Genomic DNA, 19,139 nt, shown 5'->3' on the forward strand with positions numbered 1-19,139 from the left:
GATGATACACAGGAAATGTCATTCCTGCCATATAACCTGCCCTATGTGCCTAATAGGAGGATCGGATTTGGTAGGGTGGCTGCATATAGAGGAAATTAGCTGTCTATATTCCTCCATACAGCCGCTGAATGCTTGCAGGAGAGAGAGGAGGAGAATCAAGCATTCAGAGGCTGTATGGAGGAATATAGACAGCTCAATTCCTCTATATGCAGCCACCCTGCTTCTCCTCCTATCAGGTTCTCCTTGAAGCTTACCCCCCAGTGTTCTCCTCCCCCACCACACTCTTCAGCCCCCCCCGCAGTTCTCTCCACCCCTGTTCTTTATGCCCCCCTGCTCTCCCCATCATTCTCCAGCCACCATCCCAGTGCTCTCCACTCCCCCCAGTGCTCTCCACCCCTGTTCTCCCCCCTAGTGCTCTCCACCCCTGTTCTCCCCCCCAGTGCTCTCCACCCCTGCCCCCCCAGTGCTCTCCACCCCTGTTCTTCCCCCCCAGTGCTCTCCACCCCTGTTCTCCCCCCCCAGTGCTCTCCACCCCTGTTCTCCCCCCCAGTGCTCTCCAACACTGTTCTCCCCCCAGCCCCAGTGATCTCCACCCCTGTTCTACTCTCCACCTCTGTTCTCCCACCCCAGTGCTCTCCACCCCTGTTCTCCCCCCAGTGCTCCCCACCCCTGTTCTCCCCACCCCCCAGTGCTCTCCACCCCTGTTCTCCCCACCTCCCAGTGCTCTCCACCCCTGTTCTCCCCCCCCCAGTGCTCCCCACCCATGTTCTTTCTGCCCCCCCAGTGCTCTCAAGCTCCAGGCATCGCTCTCCAGCCCCCCAGTGCTCTCCACCCCTGTTCTTTTTGGCTCCCCTTCCAGTGATCTCAAGCTCCCCCCCAGCACTCTCCGCTCCCCGCCCCTGTACTCTCCACTCCCCCCTGCATTTTGCCCCCACCCATGTGCTCTCCAACCCCCATAGTGCTCTCCGCCCCCCATAGTGCGCTCCAGCCCCCGTACTTTCCACCCCTGTTTTTTCTGGCCCCCACTGGTGCTCTCAAGCTCCATATTGCTCTCCACTCCCCATTGCTCTCCACTCCCCCCTGCTCTTTGCAACCCCCAGTGCTCTCCAGCCTCCGTGCTCTCCACCCCTGTTCTTTCTGCCCCCCCAGTGCTCTCAAGATCCCCCCTTAGTGCTCTCCAGCCTCCTCTCAGCCTCCCAGTGCTCTCCACCCTGTTCTTTTTGGCGCCCCCCAGTGCTCTCAAGCCCCCTCAAAGCTCTCCGCTCCCCACCCCTATGATTTACACTCCGCCCTGATATTTTCCCCCACCCATGTGCTCTCCAACCCTGTCAGTGCTCTCCGCTCTCCCTTCTCTCCAGCTCCCACCCAGTGCTCTCACTTCCCCAGGATCAGAGGACAGGCTGACTGGGGGCAGAAAATGAGGACGGCTGAAGGTGCAGGTGGCCAGGGACCACTCCATCTCACAACAAACAGATCCTCTGGAAGGAGCATTGTCCCCATCCAAATGAGAACAGACCCTGCATGCTGATGGCGATCATGGATCTCCTGCTGGCATGGAAGGTACCGTACCGAACATCAACAACACAGCTTCCCACAGACAGGGACTGCAGACTGGGACATGGGGCACAGGAGGGGCTGCAATGATGGGCACAGTGAGGCTGCATTTGTGGGCACAGTGAGACTGCATTTGATGGACACAGTAAAGCTGCATTTGATGGGCACAGTGAGGCTGCAATGATGGGCACAGTGAGGCTGCAATGATGGGCACAACGAGGCATCATTGGATGGGCACATCAAGGCTGCTTTTGATGGGCGTAGTGAGGCTGCATTTGATGGGCACAGTGAGGCTGCATTTGATTGGCACTGATGAGGCTGCATTGAGCTCTTGTATCATGTCTGCAGCCTCTGACCATCTTCTGTATCATGTCTGCAGTCTCTGATCATCTCCTGTATCATGTCTGCAGTCTCTGAGGGAGTCTGGAGAGGAGTCAAGCGTGGGAGCACCGCCGGGATGGGGGTCATGGGAGAAGTCAGATGTGTGTGGTCTGTGGAGAGGAGACTATATAGGATAAAACTAGAGCCACCAAGCTGGAGCCGACTGACTGAGCCCTGCATAGTGCACCTGAGAGGAGGTCGGTGACAGCACCGCTAGGCCAGTCTGAGGGGGGGTCCCTTATGTAAGGGGGAAGTGAATACTAAGTAGAGTTGAGCGGACACCTGGATGTTCGGGTTTGGGTCCCGAACTTTAAAAAAAACCGAACTCCGAACCCCATTGTAGTCAATGGGGCACGGACTTTTAGAAAAAAAAATGCACGGAGGTCCCCGCAAATTCAATAACCAGACCCTTTAGGTCTGGTATGGATATTAAGGGGAACCCAGCCGTCAATTTAAAACAAAAATGACGTGCGGTTCCCCCCAAATATCCATAACCAGACCCATTATCCGAGCACGTTGACCTGGCCGGCCGCAGAAAAGAGGGGGGGAAGAGTGCGGCCCCCCCCCCTCTCCTGAACCGCACCAGGCCACATGCCCTCAACATGGGGAGGATGTCCCCATGTTGATGGGGACAAGGGTCTCATCCCCACAACCCTTGCCCGGTGGTTGTGGGGGTATGCGGGCGGGAGGTTTATCAGAATCTGGAAGACCCCTTTAACAAAGGGGACCTCCAGATCCTGACCCCCCCCCTGTGTGAAATGGTAATGGGGTACATTATCACGAAGGATATTTAGAGGGAACCGCACGTAATTTTTTTTTAAATTGATGGCGGGGTTCCCCTTAATATCCATACCAGACCTAAAGGGTCTGGTTATTGAATTTGCGGGGACCTCCGCGCATTTTTTTTCCTGAACTCCGATCCCAGACCCGAACTTTTTTCAATTATTCGGGTTCGGGTCCGGGTTCGGGAAAAACCCAAAGTCCGTACCGAACCCGAACTTTACAGTTCAGGTTCGCTCAACCCTAGTCCTAAGCCAATCTAATGTCTTCTACAAATAGTTGTGCCGTCCGTGGAATTTCCCAGTGTGCATTGCTCCAAAGTACGCCGCAAGGACGTAATTGGTTTTGACGTGAACGTAAATGACGTCCATCCCCATTCACGGACAACTTACGCAAACAACGAAAATTTCGTCGCGGGAACGACGTCCATACTTAACATTGGTGCGCCGCATATACGCCTCATATAGCAGGGGTAACTTTACGCCGGGAAAAACCTAATGTAAACGGCGTGGGGCAGATTCATCAATAGATACGCCGGCGGATCTCCTGATCCGCCGTCGTATCTGTGAGACCCGACTGTCGGATCTGTGAGATCCGACGGTCGGAGCTATGCGACTGATTCATAAGAATCAGTTCCGCATAGATCTCCCTTAGATCCGACTGGTGTAAGTCACTTACACCAGTCGAATCTTAGGCTGTAATCTCCCGCCGGCCGCTAGGTGTCGTCGCTATTTTTTACACGTCGCATATGCAAATGAGGAAAACCGCCGATTCACGTCCGTACGCCCGCCCGTCGCTCTTTTTCTATGTCGTTTGCGTTCGGCTTTTTCCGGCGGATAGCTACCCCTGCTAATATGAGGGGTAGCTAATGTTAAGTATGGCCACCATTCCCGCGCCGAGATTCAAAATGTTTACGTCGTTTGCGTAAGTCCGTCGGGAATACCGATGGCCGCAATTAACGTACCCGCTGCTAACAATGACGTCCTAGCGACGTCATTTGGAGCATGCGCACTGGGCTTTTTCGGGGCGGCACATGCGCAGTTTAATCGGCGCGGGAACGCGCCTGATTTAAATTGTACACTCCACTCCCCCTAGCCGCGGAATTTGCATTCCGCCGGGGGGAGTTAGGATCCGACGGTGCAGTTTGCGAGGTAAGTGCTTGGTGAATCATGCACTAGCCTCGCTAAATTGCACCGGCGGATCGTAAACCAGGTAGATCTAGCGGATCTAAAGATCCGCAGATCTACATGAATCTGGCCCCGTAAATGTACTGCGTCGGCCGGGCGTACGTTAGTGAATTCGCGTATCTAGCTGATTTACATATTCTAGGCGTAAATCAGCGTACACGCCCCTAGCGGCCAGCGTAAATATTCAGTTTAGATCCGACGGCGTAAGAGACTTATGCCGGTCGGATCTAATAGAAATCTATGCGTAACTGATTCTATGAATCAGGCGCATAGATACGACCGGCCAGACTCAGAGATACGACGGCGTATCTGGAGATACGCCATCGTATCTCCTGTGAGAATCTGGGCCATAGTATACATACACAAAGAATACACATACACACAATGAAAAGGTACTGGAGAGGCGGGGCAGCTACAATCTTGTGATTTTTAAAAAACACAGATTTTTACATACTGTTCCTGGTTTTATTGAGGCTGGCAACCCTGATGGGGCCCCCTAGTGGCATGCATGGGTATGGTCAGTCCGCCCCTGTACATATCATGATGTACCCTAGAGATTTGTTTAACTGTATAGTCTGTCAGAGACAGTGGAAACTGCTCAGGTGCACTTGCATGATTATAATGGCTATCAATTTGTTTTTCTATTTTTTTCCCTAGAACACAGACATACACACTTGCAATCCCCCCCTTCCCCATGTTCCTATCAGTCACTCCTGGAACCACAATTATCTCAGTGATAAAATACCTATCAGCTGAGAAGAACCAACCAAGCCATCCATCTTTCTTTCTTGGTACCTATTGCTCTGGGATGTTTGCTGATAACCCAATTACCTCTCCATAGTTGCCATTACCTGCTAGAATTAACAGGAAGCCATCATCTATTGCCTACAGAAGAACACCGTTTATTCAAAAACGATTCTGCTGAGAGTGTAAGGAGTTAAGGGGTTGAATGAAAGACACACTCAGGGCCTCCCTGTGTCGACTGACAATATCGTCCTGTGAATATATTTTGCCGGCGTGGCCCATTAGTTCATGGACGAATGACACACAGCTGTTAGTGAAGTGACATTATCTGGTGGCACAAGACAAATTTCAGACAATATTTCACTGAGACTCGTAAAGTCACTTTCTCACAAGCTCCTTGCTTGCAGCTGAGTTACAGGTTTCAGATGCAAAGGGAAGGAATAATTGTCATTTTACACACATCACAAATGTAATGGCACCAGTTTCTCATTACTGTGCTATGAAAATTGCCTTGAAGTGGATTTATAATCACAGAACAATGTCCATGCACAGTATCATTCTCTTATTTTGTTTCATATTTATTACAACAACCATTTAATTGTATTTTGTTTTGTCATTTTAGGTTATGTTGTAATGTATCTGTCATAATTAGCCTTAATTAAATAAAAGTACTAATTCAATTCAATACCCCATGGTAACCAATAAGAAATCATCTTGTCCTGGTCTGTAGAGTGGCGTGAATGCTGACTGGTGGTTGCTCTAGGATATTTTTCTTAAGAACGGATACTTTAAAATACAGTAGATGTAAATCATTAAAAGACATTTAGTTTACACTGCAGAATATGTAGCATACATTTATATGATTAATTTCCACAGAATACTTTTACCTTTATTTACTTTGTGTCATGCTTTTTCCAATCTCAGGGCTGCTAATCTCCTCCAGCTTCTTTTAACCACTTCTTGTCCAAATATACTTTCTTCAACACCAGCTGCACATCATTACTCTGGACCAGCTTCATGATATTCACAATGGTGGACCATGCATGCTTAAAAAGGTTGTAAACCTCTGACAAGTGTGTACTTGTTTCAATCCAGAGCATTAATACCCCTTTCACACTGGGGGAACTTTGCAGGTGCTATATTGCTAAAAAGCCTTAAGGGCTTTCACACTGGAGCGGTGTGCTAGCAGGACAGAAAAAAAAGTCCTGCCAGCAGCATCTTTGGAGCGGTGAAGGAGCGGTGTGTTTATTGCTCCTCCACCGCTCCTGCCCATTGAAATGAAGGGATAGCCTTGCTCCTGGTGTCATTGACCCACCAGTTGTGATACAGCCTAAGCTCTTTTATCTGGCTTCTATGCCTACGGTCGTTGTGCGACCTGCAAGCATGTCAAGCAGCATATTAAGAAACGGAAGTCTTTCTGTTCTAATGTGACCCAATTGGAATATCCCATCAAGCAATTAATTACGTGCGATACTATCGGCGTAGTTTATATGCTTGAATGTGAGTGCGGCTTGCAATATGTTGGTCGCACTTCACGGGCATTACATGTGAGAGTTGGGGAACACATTAGTAATAATAAAAGGGGTATTAGGAATCACAGAGTATCTAAACATTTTAGGCAGTGTCACCAGAGAAACCTTAAAGGGTTAAAATTCTGGGGCATTGAGAAAGTGTCAAAACGCTGGCGAGGGGGTCACTACATCTGCCAATTAAGTCGGCGTGAGTCCTATTGGATATATGAAACTAAGGTATCCTCGCCAGCCGGCCTTAATGTGGAGTTTGACCTCAATTGTTTTATTTCTAATAGATAGCTTATTGTCCCCCCCCCCCTTTTTTTCCTTTTTTCCTTTTGTATCTGTAATTTTAAATAAAAAAAAAAAAAAAAATGTTTTAATATATTTTTAATATCTTTTATGTCTAGTATCTATTTGAGATATGCTTTTTTCTCATTTTTGGGGTTGATCATATTGAGGACTCTAAAGGGTGAATGTATAAGGAGTCCTTATTTATTTGTTTAGTAATGTATTATTGTACTGGGTGTGCGATCATAGCCGACGTCAGTTTTTTAAATAAGTCTTTTAAAGATAGTCATTTTAAATGTATATTTTTTACATATATTTGTATGTTGGAGTCTGCATATTAAATGTTTACTTTTTTGCTCTGCCTTATACTCCTATTGTTCTATCCTCGTTATGGCGCATTCAGCGCCTTTCTGCACTAACAGCTGCTGTTGTGTATGGAGGATCGATGGGAGGGCTTGAGCTTAATGGGCGTTTTGTTGCTGCCATGGTTGTTATGGCAGCTGCAGGCTTCATATACTGAGACAGCGGGACGTCTACACGCTGCCTTTCCTCACCCCGCGCTGATGAAGTCCCGCCCATAGGGACGTAACGACGTACGAGGGGGAGGGGCCAAGTGTGACGTCACCCGCGATCGCCGACCCACAGTGAGATCCATGCTGGTATGGATATTCTGTTATGCCTTATCATTGCACTCGCCTGAGAGTGCTTTTACAGTGAGTGTGCCCTTTTTATCTTAATAAATTTTACTTGGCTTTGGTTTCAGAGAGCACTAGATTTCCTCTCTTTTGTTTTTTATGCCCTGATTGCCATGGCTTGTCCCTGAGTCTGCTATAACCGAGGTTCAACTGCTGCATTTGGTTGCTGTCCTTTGAGAACAGGAGGTTCTCTGTTCATTCTATGCTTTGTGACCTATTGTAGGTCGAAGCAATAAGGTGAGAGGCCATTCCTGCTATCTGGTGGAAGTTCTTCTGGGAATCACTCTTTGGATTTTGCACTCGTTTATTCAGTTTTGGATCTTATTTGCACTTGAGCACTTTATATGGACTCTATTTAAATGATATTTTGTGTTTGTCACTTTATTGAATTTTTTGTTTTGCGCTGCACTATTATTATTATATACCGCGTCTATACCGTTAGCAAAGCGCCTCTGCAGGGGCGCTTTATAGGTGGTTTTAACCCTTTTTCGGACAGCAGTGGGGGTTAAAGTGGCCCGCTAGTGTCCGAAAACCTCCCCAAAAACAGCAGTAAAGCACTGCTAAAAATAGTGGTGCTTTACCACCTACGCACCCACCGCCCCAGTGTGAAAGGGGCCTAAGTGTAATTTATGTCTGCTGCCTTGTTCCTCTGTTATCTGTATGAGTCGCTTCTGACAAGTTTTCCTGACATCAAGACAGGGGAGGGAGCTGCAGCACACCGCCTGCAATTGACAGCCTCAGCTCTGTTCTTGTGTGTCTTGAGAAGGGGTGTCTTTTCTCTCCCTCCAATCAGCTTTCAGCTCTCCTCACTAAATGTAACTTCAGTTCCCTGCCTCCTGCTTTCTAAAAGCTCAGACAAGCTTTATAAATTCTGAACTGCAAAGAATCTTGCAGATAAACAGGTACAATATATGTAGGAGGATTTGTGTATCACCTGAGGCTAGTCACTTCACTGGGTATACTTTTAGGCTTTTTATATTGGGGGGGGCATAATTGTTTACATGCGTGTATGTTGAGCTTGCTACGTGTTTTAAAATGTTGTTGTAATTTGCAATGACAATAAAGGCCCGGATTCACATACATTGGCGCATATTTATGCCGGCGTAGCGTATCGAATATACGCAACGCCGACGCAGCTCAGAGAGGCAAGCACAGTATTCAGGAAGCCAGTGCTCCCACTCGCTCTCAAATCTACGCTGGGTTTCCTCAGCGTAAACCAGCGTAGGTGGGAGTGGGCGTGAGCCATGCTAATGAGGCGTGACCCCATGCAAATGATGGGCCAAGCGCCATAGAAGTACTACACCTTTCACTCATCTGAAAATAGATTTCACCTACATGCCAAAGAAAGGGACAGAGCAAGAATACCTTTTGGTCATCGTGGATGTATTCTCACGATGGGTGGAAGCATTCAAAACCACAAGAGAAGACACACAGCCAGTATTGCGCATACTCACGCAGGAAATCATTTCTTGGTGGGGATGTCCTTTGTAAATAGGAAAGCCACTCAAGGAACTTTAAAAGATTGGCTAGTACACTTACCCTTGATACTATACCAAATCAGAAACACCCCTAGTTCAAGAAATGGATTTTCTCCTTATGAAATTTTAATGGGCAGGCCAGTACAAAAGAGCAAATGGTTTATAGAAAATGAAGATCCCCAAGTGGATCCTAACCCTTACTCCCTACAGGAAGAGTATGTGAGAAATCTGGTAAGTACACTTAGCGAAAATTATGAAGCAATGGCTGTCACCTTTCCTCCTCTTTCCACAGATCCGATCCACCGGGTCATACCGGGAGACAAAGTCCTAGTAAAACAACTCGCAGTGAGAAAACATATAGGACCCGTTTACACCAGCCCACATGAAGTAGAAAAAGGTCTCCAGAACGGCTGTACTTACTTCCCAGGGACCACAATGGATCCATGCACCCGGATAAAGAAGACCCCCCTTTTTCATTTCCAACTCCGGAGGCACCGACAGAAGAGCAGAAAAGGAGGGATCAACAAGCCGCACAGCTGGAGGACTTGATCCAAGGATTGGAACAGGTCAAAGTGCAACTACCTTGAACATTGTCAAAGACTGGCCCCAATTTGCGCCCCCGTTTCGGTCCCAGACCACTTACCAACTCCACATTGGCCCAAGTTGCAAAATATTTTTCTTGCCAACGATTGTTACATGTTGTGTTCTCCTTATTGCAATCCCAGGAAAATGACTAACCCCCATGTAAAAAAGGGGTGAGAATGTCAGCATGGCAATGTTGACAATGGAGCAGAAATGGTATAATGAGTGATCGACGTAGGCTAGCCTACACGATCAATGGAGCGATTGAAAGGCTAGAGTTCCCCCATAATATCAATGCATTGTAAGGCTTGCTAGAGTTCCCCCATAGTAATGAATGCTTGTATGAATATGTATCCTTTAACCCAGAGCTTCTAGGATTAATTACACAGAAGCTAAGAACAACTTTGCCAAATAATATTATGTACTGAGCAGAGAACAATAACATAGATAACATAGGCGTGCAGAGGGAACAAGGTTTTAGTTGGTGTATAATTGTGACGAGTATTACTTGTATAACCTAATTACTTAAATATGATTGGCTGAGACAAGGGCGTTCCTTTTCTTGTATGATTTGATTAGGTGCAAGTATGCACAAGAAATAAATAGGTAGATTCAGAAAGAGTTAGGCCGGCTTATCTACAGATAAGCCGACCTAACTCTGAATCTGCACCGACCTATGTTTAAGTGTATTCTCTAACAGAGATACACTTAAACATATCTAAGATACGACGGCTTGCGCCGTCCTATCTTAGATTGCAATGTTTCTGATGGCCGCTAGGTGGCGCTTCCATTGCGGCCGGTGTAGATTATGTAAATGAGCTTGTACGCTGAATCACGAACGTACGCGCGGCCGCCGCAGTCGAATTACGTCGTTTCCGTAAGGCCTTAGGCGGCCTAAAGTTATTCCACCTATGAAGTGGAATAACAATGTTAAAGTATGGCCGCCGTTCCTACCGCGAGGTTCGAATTTTTTACGTTGTTTGCTTAAGTCGTCCGCGAATCGGGAGTTACGTCGTTTACGTCCACGTCAAAATCAATAGGCCCGTACGGCGTACTTAGCCGCAATGCGCACTAGGAAATGTTGGCGCCCGGCGCATGCGCAGTAGCAATAAACGTAAAAAAACGTGAGGTCAAGCCTCATTTCCATACAACACGCCCCCCTCCAACCAATTTGAATTAGGCGCCCTTACACCTGCCCGCTTTAGGCTACGCCGCCGTAGATTAGCAGGTAAGTAGATTGAGAATCACTACTAGCCTAGCTAATTTACGGCGGTGTAGCCTAAACAGGCTAGGCTATGCCGCCCTAAAGTTAATCCATGGTACCTGAATCTACCTAAAAGCCTAGTCTTGGATTCACCATATTGCTGTGTGTGTGCTTGACTTGCCGATGCATCAGAGAACTCCATACATCAAGATAGTCCTAAAGAAACCTGGGTCCAGTTGAACCACGACCTTACAATGTGGACTTTGGGGTAAATGTCAGCCCACTTTGTCTCTGGGGGTCAGGGAGGTGCTACAGATATAAAAGTAAAAATAAAACATGGAAATCTGCAATCTTGGCTATATCTGTGGGATCCCATCTGCCTGGGTAATATGGTCATTAAATTTTATCCAACCCCGGGAACAGAAGAAATACTTTTTTTCTGTCAATTTTCTCACTTTTAATCTCAATACTGCATGCATAGCCAGTGGGTATCTGTTCCTATCTTACCCTCGCCACACGGGGTTGTGCCAAATTAGCCCAGCAGAAGCTATATATATCCTCTTTTCGTCCTCAAGATGCCTGCAGAAAGCCAATTGCTGAGGACAAATAAGTACACTAGTACCAGAGATAACCAGCCTTCATATTAGGCCTTCCTTGTCCCTTTACCCTCAGAACCCCCATTTGTCACAAAAGAATCCCAGAGGATTCAGTACTGACAGCCAGCATACAGTATTTCTCATAAGACACATTTACACTAAGAATCCTGTAACAACTTTTTAAAAATGTAGTGGCTTGAAGAGAGCGGGTTTATTTTTGCTAGTGGGTAGCTTTGGATTATTGAACAAAAGTATACTAATGCATAATTACATGATTAATCTGGTTGAAAAAAGACACAATCCATCCAGTTAAACCAACACAATAAGTACACCGCCATCCTACCTACACTGTTGCCAGGTCTTTAAAAATACCTTGTTTTAAAGCGGGGGTTCACCCTATATAAAAAAAAAAAAATTTCCCTCTAGCATTTAATCCGGCATAGTAGCGCGAGCTACACTATGCCGGTCTTAATTTTTTTTCCCCCGTACTCACTGTTATAGCGTACATAGAAGATTCCGGGGAATGGGCGTTCCTATGGACAGGGAAGGTGATTGACGGCGGGCCGTGGCACGTCACGCTTCTCCGGAAATAGCCGAAATAGGCTTGGCTCTTCACGGCGCCTGCGCATAGCCTGTGCGCAGGCGCCGTGAAGAGCCGAGACCTACTCCGGCTGTCTTCGGGGAGCGTGACGTGCCAGAGCCGGCCGTCAATCACCCTCCCTCTTGCTAGGAACGCCCATTCCCCGCGGCAGACGGAATCGTCTATGTACGATATAACCGTGAGTACGGGGATAAAAAAATTAAGACTGGCATAGTGTAGCTCGCGCTACTATGCCGGATTTTATGCTGCATTGTTGTTAAGGAGGGTGAACCACCGCTTTAAGTATGTTCTGTCTCTCCCTCCAGCAGCTGAAAGTCAGTTTCTCCCCTTCTCCCTGCCGCTGGATTTCAGGTGCTGGAGGGAGAGATTTAGACAGTGTGCATCATTCTATAATTGTCCCCACACCCCATTGCACCAATCTCTCAATGTGCTGCCCACATCTGATTCCCCCCTGTGCGCCGCTGCCCCCCTTGTCACCTCTGCAGTGCTGCTGGCTTATCTCTCCTTCTGGCTTCTGCAAGTACACAAGGGGATAGAGAGTGGGGGAAGGGGCTGGTAAATATGTAATTTATCGCCCCTTACTTTTCTGAATTGGACACAGTGAGCGATCAATAGTGATAGCTTCTGTGTCCATTCAAAACTGCTTCAGTTTATGTATGGATAGCAGCCTCTGTGTCCCCTTCATTCATCTTCAGTGCAACTGAGGCTACAGAGAAAGGATTTGAAGAATCCATGTCCTGAATTCATAGTTACAGTACATAGTTACATAGTAGATGAGGTTGAAAAAAGACACAAGTACATCAAGTCTTATGTGTGTGATTATATGTCAGTATTATATTGTATATCCCTGTATGTTGTGGTCGTTCAGGTGCTTTTTTAATAGTTTCTTGAAACCATTGATGCCCCCCCCGCTGAGACCACCACATGTGGAAGGGAATTCCACATCCTTGTTGCTCTTAGGCCCCATGCACACGAGACGCTATTACAAACGCCTCTAATCTCAGCTTTTCAAAGGCAAAAACCGGCATTTAAAACGCCCGTTTTTGCCGCGAATTGTGCAGCGTTTTCCCGCGATTTGCGGCGTTTTCCCGCGATTTGCGGCTGTCAGCGATTATCCCCAAAACACTGTAGACCCTCCCCAAGCTCAGAATCAAACAATTTGTGCCGTGTTTTGCCGCGTTTAGCAGCGTTTTGCCGCGATTTGCGTCTAAAACGCAAAAGCTGAAAGCTTCTGAAGGTTAGGATGAAGGAAAAAAGCTGGGACAGCCGCACTCCAAAAAAACTCCTCCTTTAATTAAAAATCACAAAATACATGCCACAGCAAAAAACAGCACAACAAAAGAAAAGCTGACGTTTCGCACTATGCCTTAGTGCTTCTTCATAGCTGAAAGCTTCTGAACCCAAAATTTTGGGTTTGGAAAAACGGCCCTAAACCCAACTGCTTTGAAACGCCAAAAAACGTGATCGTGTGCATGGACACATAGGATAACATTAAATGTGTTCAGGGGCAGTTGAAAAAAATGCCCAAATGCCTCTGAACTCGAGTTTAGCAGCGTCTCGTGTGCATGGGGCCTTACAGTAAAGAACCCTCTATGTAGTTTAACCACTTCCCGCCCAAGGACGTCATATGACGTCCTGGATTTTCAGTGGGGATATCTGAAAGATGCCTGCAGCTACAGGCATCATTCAGATATCCATCTCTTCAGCTGGCGATTCTGTGCCCCATAAGAATGATCATAGCGGCAGTTCCCCCATCCGGTGCTTCTCCGGGCTCTCCCGTGCCATCGGAGACCTGGAGAAACGATCTGCCGTGCCGGATGGGAGGCATAGAGATGACTGGTGACCAAATGGTCACCAGTCATCTCTATGATCGTCGGAGGCCTGGGCGCGATGTTATGACGTCATGCCGGGTACTGTAATGTAAACAAAGCCGCAATCGCGGCTAAAAGCATGAGATCCATGAATTTTTTTTCACGATCTCATGATTTCCAGACTGGAGGAGAGATGTGGGATTGACCCCGCATCTCTCCTTAACCACTTGCTTACCGGGCACATATACCCCCCTCCTGCCCAGGTGAAATTTCAGCTTCCGGCACTGCGTCGCTTTAACTGACAATTGCGCGGTCGTGCGACGTGGCTCCCAAACAAAATTGACGCCCTTTTTTCCCCCACAAATAGAGCTTTCTTTTGGTGGTATTTGATCACCTCTGCGGTTTTTATTTTTTGCGCTATAAACAAAAAAAAGCAACAATTTTGAAAAAAAAAATCAATATTTTTTACTTGTTGCTATAATAAATAGCCCAGTAATAGCGCTTACAAAATATGGGACAGAATTATTATTATTATTATTATTATTTTATTTTTATTTTTTACTAGTAATGGCGGCGATCTGCGATTTTTTTATTGGGTCTGCGACATTTTGGCGGACACATGGGACACTTTTGAAATTTTTTTGACACCATTCACATTTATACAGCGATTAGTGCTATAAATATGCACTAATTACTGTATAAATGTGACTGGCATTGAAGGGGTTAACACTAGGGGGTGAGGAAGGGGTTAAATGTGTTCCTGTATTGTGTTCTAACTGTGGGGGAAGGGGGGTGACTGAGGGAGGTGACCGATCTGTGTCCCTATGTACAAGGGAGACAGATCGGTCTCCTCTCTCCCCTGACAGGACGTGGAGCTCTGTGTTTACACACAGAGCTCCACGTCCCTGCTCTGTCATTACCGATTGCGGGTACCTGGCGGACATCGCGACCGCCAGGCACGCGCATCGACATCTCGGGGACGCGCCGGGCGCTCGCGCGCCCCCCAGTGGCCGGAGGAATCCAGGACGTCAATAGACGTCCTGTTGGATTTTCAGAGCCACCGTGAAGACGTCATTTTACAATGACTCGGGGCTCAAGTGGTTAAAGAGTACCTGTCACAAACCATTCCTATTATAAGGAATGTTTACATTCCTTGTAAAAGAAATAAAAGTGAACAGCATTTTTTAAAAGTGTAAAAATAAAAGAAATGAATAAAAAAAAAAAATGTAAACGCCCCTATCCCCGGTAGCTCGCGCTCACACACGTAAGTCCCGCCCACATATGTAAACGTTGTTCAAACCACACATGTGAGGTATCGCCGCGTGCGTTAGAGCGGCAGCCTCCTCTGTAACTCTAAACTGGTAACCTGTAAAACAAACTAAGCAACGACTATGGAGATTTTTAAGTACTGAAGTTTGGCGCCTTTTCCGTGAGTGTGCACAATTTTAAAGCGTGACATGTAAGGTATCTATTTACTCGGCGTAACTTCATCTTTCACATTATACAAAAAAATTGGGCTAACTTTACTGTTTTGTTATTTTTTAATTCATGAAATAAAAAGTTGCAATGACCACCATTTTATTCCCTAGGGTGTCTGCTAAAAAAACATATATAGGGCCAGATTTACAAAAGAGATACGACGGCGTATCTCCTGATACGCCGTCGTATCTCTGTGTTAGGGCCGTCCTAACTATGCGACTGATTCATATAATCAGTTACGCATAGCTAGCCCTAAGATCCGACAGGTGTAACTGAATTACACTGTCGGATCTTAAGGATGCAATTCGAGGCCGGCCGATAGGTGGCAAGGCCATTGCAGTCGGCGTAGAATATGCAAATGACTAGTTACGGCGATCCCCGAACATCCGCGCTGCCCGTCGATCTAACTTTACGTTGTTTCCGTCGAATTACGCCGCGTAAAATTAGGGCTGAGCCCTAGTTGTCCTAAGCCATATTAAGTATGGCCGTGGTTCCTGCGTCGAAATTTAAAAAACAACGTAGTTTGCGTAAGTCGTCCGTGAATGGCGCTGGACGCCATTTACGTTAACGTCAAAACAAATGACATCCGTGCGACGTCATTTAGCGCAATGCGCGTCGGGTAATTTACCCGACGGAGCATGCGCAGTACGTTCGGCGCGGGAACGCGCCTAATTTAAATGGTGCCCGCCCCATTTGAATTGGGTGGGCTTGCGCCGAGCGCATTTACGATACACCGCCGCAAGTTTACAGGTAAGAGTTTTGAGAATCAGGCACTTACGCTGTAAACCTGCGGAGGTGTAACGTAAATCACATACGTTACGCTGCCCAGGAGCAACGTAATTCTATGTGAATCTGGCCCATAGTGTTTGGGGGTTCTGAGGGCCATATTCTGAGAGAAGTTACGATGGAGTATCTCAGGATACTCCATCGTATCTCTCTTTTTTGGCCCGTGTATCTATGCGACTGATTCTTAGAATCATTTTCGCATAGATACACTTAAGATCCGCCATGTGTAAGTCACTTACACTGTCGGATCTTAAATGTAATTACGCCACCTGCCGCTAGATGGCATTTACGTGAAGGTCTCATTTGTTTATGCAAATGAGCCTGCTACGCCGATTCCCGAACGATTTCGCGTCGCGTACCCGTCGCTAACGTCGTTTGCGTAAGCGGAAACTTACTCCTGCTATATGAGGAGTAAGTTTCCGCATGTCCCACGTAGGCCATGTTACGGATAGCGTCGGGTCCGCGTCGTGTTTTTCCGTCGGCTACATAGTTTCCCTAAGTCGTTCTTGAATACGACTTTACTTCAATGACGCACACGTCGCGTCATTGACGTTTTCCGCCGAGAACTGGAGCATGCGCACTGGGCTTTTTTAAGCCCGGCGCATGCGCAGTTACTTAGAATCGGGGGCATGCTTAATTTGAATAGAAGCCGCCCCCTTGAAGATACGCGTGGCTACGCCGGGCCATTTACACTCCGCCGCCCCAAACTACGGAGCAAGTGTTTGGGGAATACAGCACTTGCTCCTGTAGTTTGGGGCGGCGGAGTGTAAATGCCTTACGCGGACATTTACAGAGAATATGGGCCTGAGTAATTTTCTAGCAAAAAAAATATGATTTTTGCATGTAGGAGAGAAGTGCCAAAATAGGCCCGGTATGGAAGTGGTTAAGGTTAAATCTCTTTTCTTTTAATTTTAATGAGTGGCCACGTGTCTTAAACTCCCTTCCGCCAAAAAAGTTTTATCCCTATTGTGGGGTCACCAGTATGGTATTTGTAAATTTAAATCATATCCCCTCTCAAGCATCTCTTCTCCAGAGAGAATAAGTTCAATGCTCACAACCTTTCCTCATAACTAATATCCTCCAGATCCTTTATTAGCTTTGTTGCCCTTCTTTGTACTCTCTCCATTTCCAGTGCATCCTTCCTGAGGACTGGTGCCCAGAACTGGACAGCATACTCCAGGTGCGGCCAGACCAGAGTCTTGTAGAGCGGAAGAATTATTGTTTTATCTCTGGAGTTAATCCCCTTTTTGATGCATGCCAACATTCTGTTTGCTTTGTTAGCAGCAGCTTGGCATTGTATGCCATTGCTCAGCCTATCATCTACTAGAACCCCCAGGTCTTTTCAATCCTAGATTCCACCATTAAACAGGATTGGTCCTAGCACAGAACCCTGGGGGACCCCACTAACCACACCTGACCATTCCGAGTACTCCTCATTTATCACCACCCTCTGAACTCGCCCTTGTAGCCAGTTTTCAATCCATGTACTCACCCTATGGTCAATGCCAACAGACCTTATTTTATACAGTAAACGTTTATGGGGAAATGTGTCAAATGCTTTTGCAGAATCCAGATACACCACATTTACGGACCTTCCTTTATCTAGATGGCAACTCACCTCCTCATAGAAGGTTAATAGATTGGTTTGGCAATCCATCATGAATCCATACTGATTACTGCTAATGATACCATTCTCATTACTAAAATCTTGTATATACTCCCTTATCATCCCCTCCAAGAGCTTACATACTATTGATGTTAGGCTAACTGGTATGTAATTCTCAGGGATGTATGTTGGGCTCTTTTAAATATTGGTGCTATATTGGCTTTTCTCCAATCAGCTGGTACCATTCTAGTCAGTAGACTGTCAGTAAAAATTAGAAACAATGGTCTGGCAATTACTTGACTGAGTTCCCTAAGTACCCTCAGGTGTAAGCCATCTGGTCCCGGTGATTTATTAATGTTAAGTTTCCCAAGTATAATTTTAATTATGTGCTCTGTTAACCATGGAGGTGCTTCCTGTGATGTGTCATGAGGCTAGACACTGCAGTTTTGGTTAATAAATTCAATACCTTTGCCATCTTCCCATCCTTTGTAACCAGATGTCCTTCCTCATTCTTTATGGGGCCGATATGGTCTGTCCTCCCTTTTTTACTGTTTACATACTTAAAGAATTTCTTAGGATTTATTTTGCTCTCCTCCGCTATGTGTCTTTCATGTTCTATCTTAGCCACCCTAATTTCACCCTTACATTTCTTGTTGCATTTTTTATAAAGTCTGAATACAGATGATCCCTCAACCTTGTATTTTTTGAAGGCCTTCTCTTTTGCTTTTATATGCATTTTTACATTGGAGTTAAGCCATCCAGGACATCTAATTCCTCTCTCTGTCTCAAAGTAGAGATGTAAGAGGTCTGTTTATACCCCTGATATTTTACCCAAGCCCCCCCCCCCCCAACAGCATTGTAAAAATAATAATAAAATGTAAAGAATAATTAAAAAAATAAAAAAATGACAAATTGATCCAAAAAAATTAACAGTTTGTGCGGCTTGAGCCGCCTGTTATTCTATGAAGATGAGATGCAGTGGCTGTATAAATATAGCCACAGGTCCTAATTTGAGAAGTGTGCAGGTTTGGATTAGTAGCCCCAAATGCAAGGGCCATACACTTGCACCCACATGCTACTGCTGTTGCATCCCCATAACGTAAAATAGGCTGCCTGCACACAGCAATATTACCTTTAAAAAAATTCAAAACCACTAATTCACACTGTACAGGCCACAGTACCTATGTGAATGAGCCCTCATTTACACACAACCCTTTATTTATAAACTCAATGCAGTTTTATCTTTTAGATTTATCGGGAATGTTGTAAGTTATATTATATTTGTGTCCGCTAATAATTATCTCCATGTATTTTTTGTGAAAATATTGATTTGATATTTTTGGAGGGGAGGGTGGGCCTGTCAGGTAGGCTATGCGGGGCCCTGTGATTTCTAATGGCAGCCCTACAGGGCACCCCATTCCGCCTCCATTCTCAACATTATCAGTGCTTCCTATAGCCTGACGACAACCCATGAGCCAACACTGGGCCAGTATAAGGGAAGGGCGAGAGGGACGGCTGCCCTGGGTGCAATGAATACTGTATGGATGACAGTGCCTGCCTTCCTTCTGTTACAAGGCTGGCAGGAGTAGTAGGATAAAATCTGGTGACTGTTGAGCATAGGATCCCCTAAGCCTGCACATTATAAAGGGAGGAGTGGGGGTGGGGAGTGCAGTTTGGCATCTTTGCCCTGGGCGCTGGATGACCTTGTCCTGGCACTGCACCAATGTGCTCACACTGCTAGGTTGTCAGCCTGTACAAAATTATACAGGAAACTCAAAACTGTCAGTATGACCAGGTTGAAACAAGAAGAAATACAGGAATCACCACAAAAAAGATTGCAGGTTATCAAAATG

The sequence above is a fragment of the Rana temporaria genome, chromosome 4, assembly GCF_905171775.1.
Source record: "Rana temporaria chromosome 4, aRanTem1.1, whole genome shotgun sequence".
NCBI classification, from domain to species: Eukaryota; Metazoa; Chordata; class Amphibia; order Anura; family Ranidae; genus Rana; species Rana temporaria.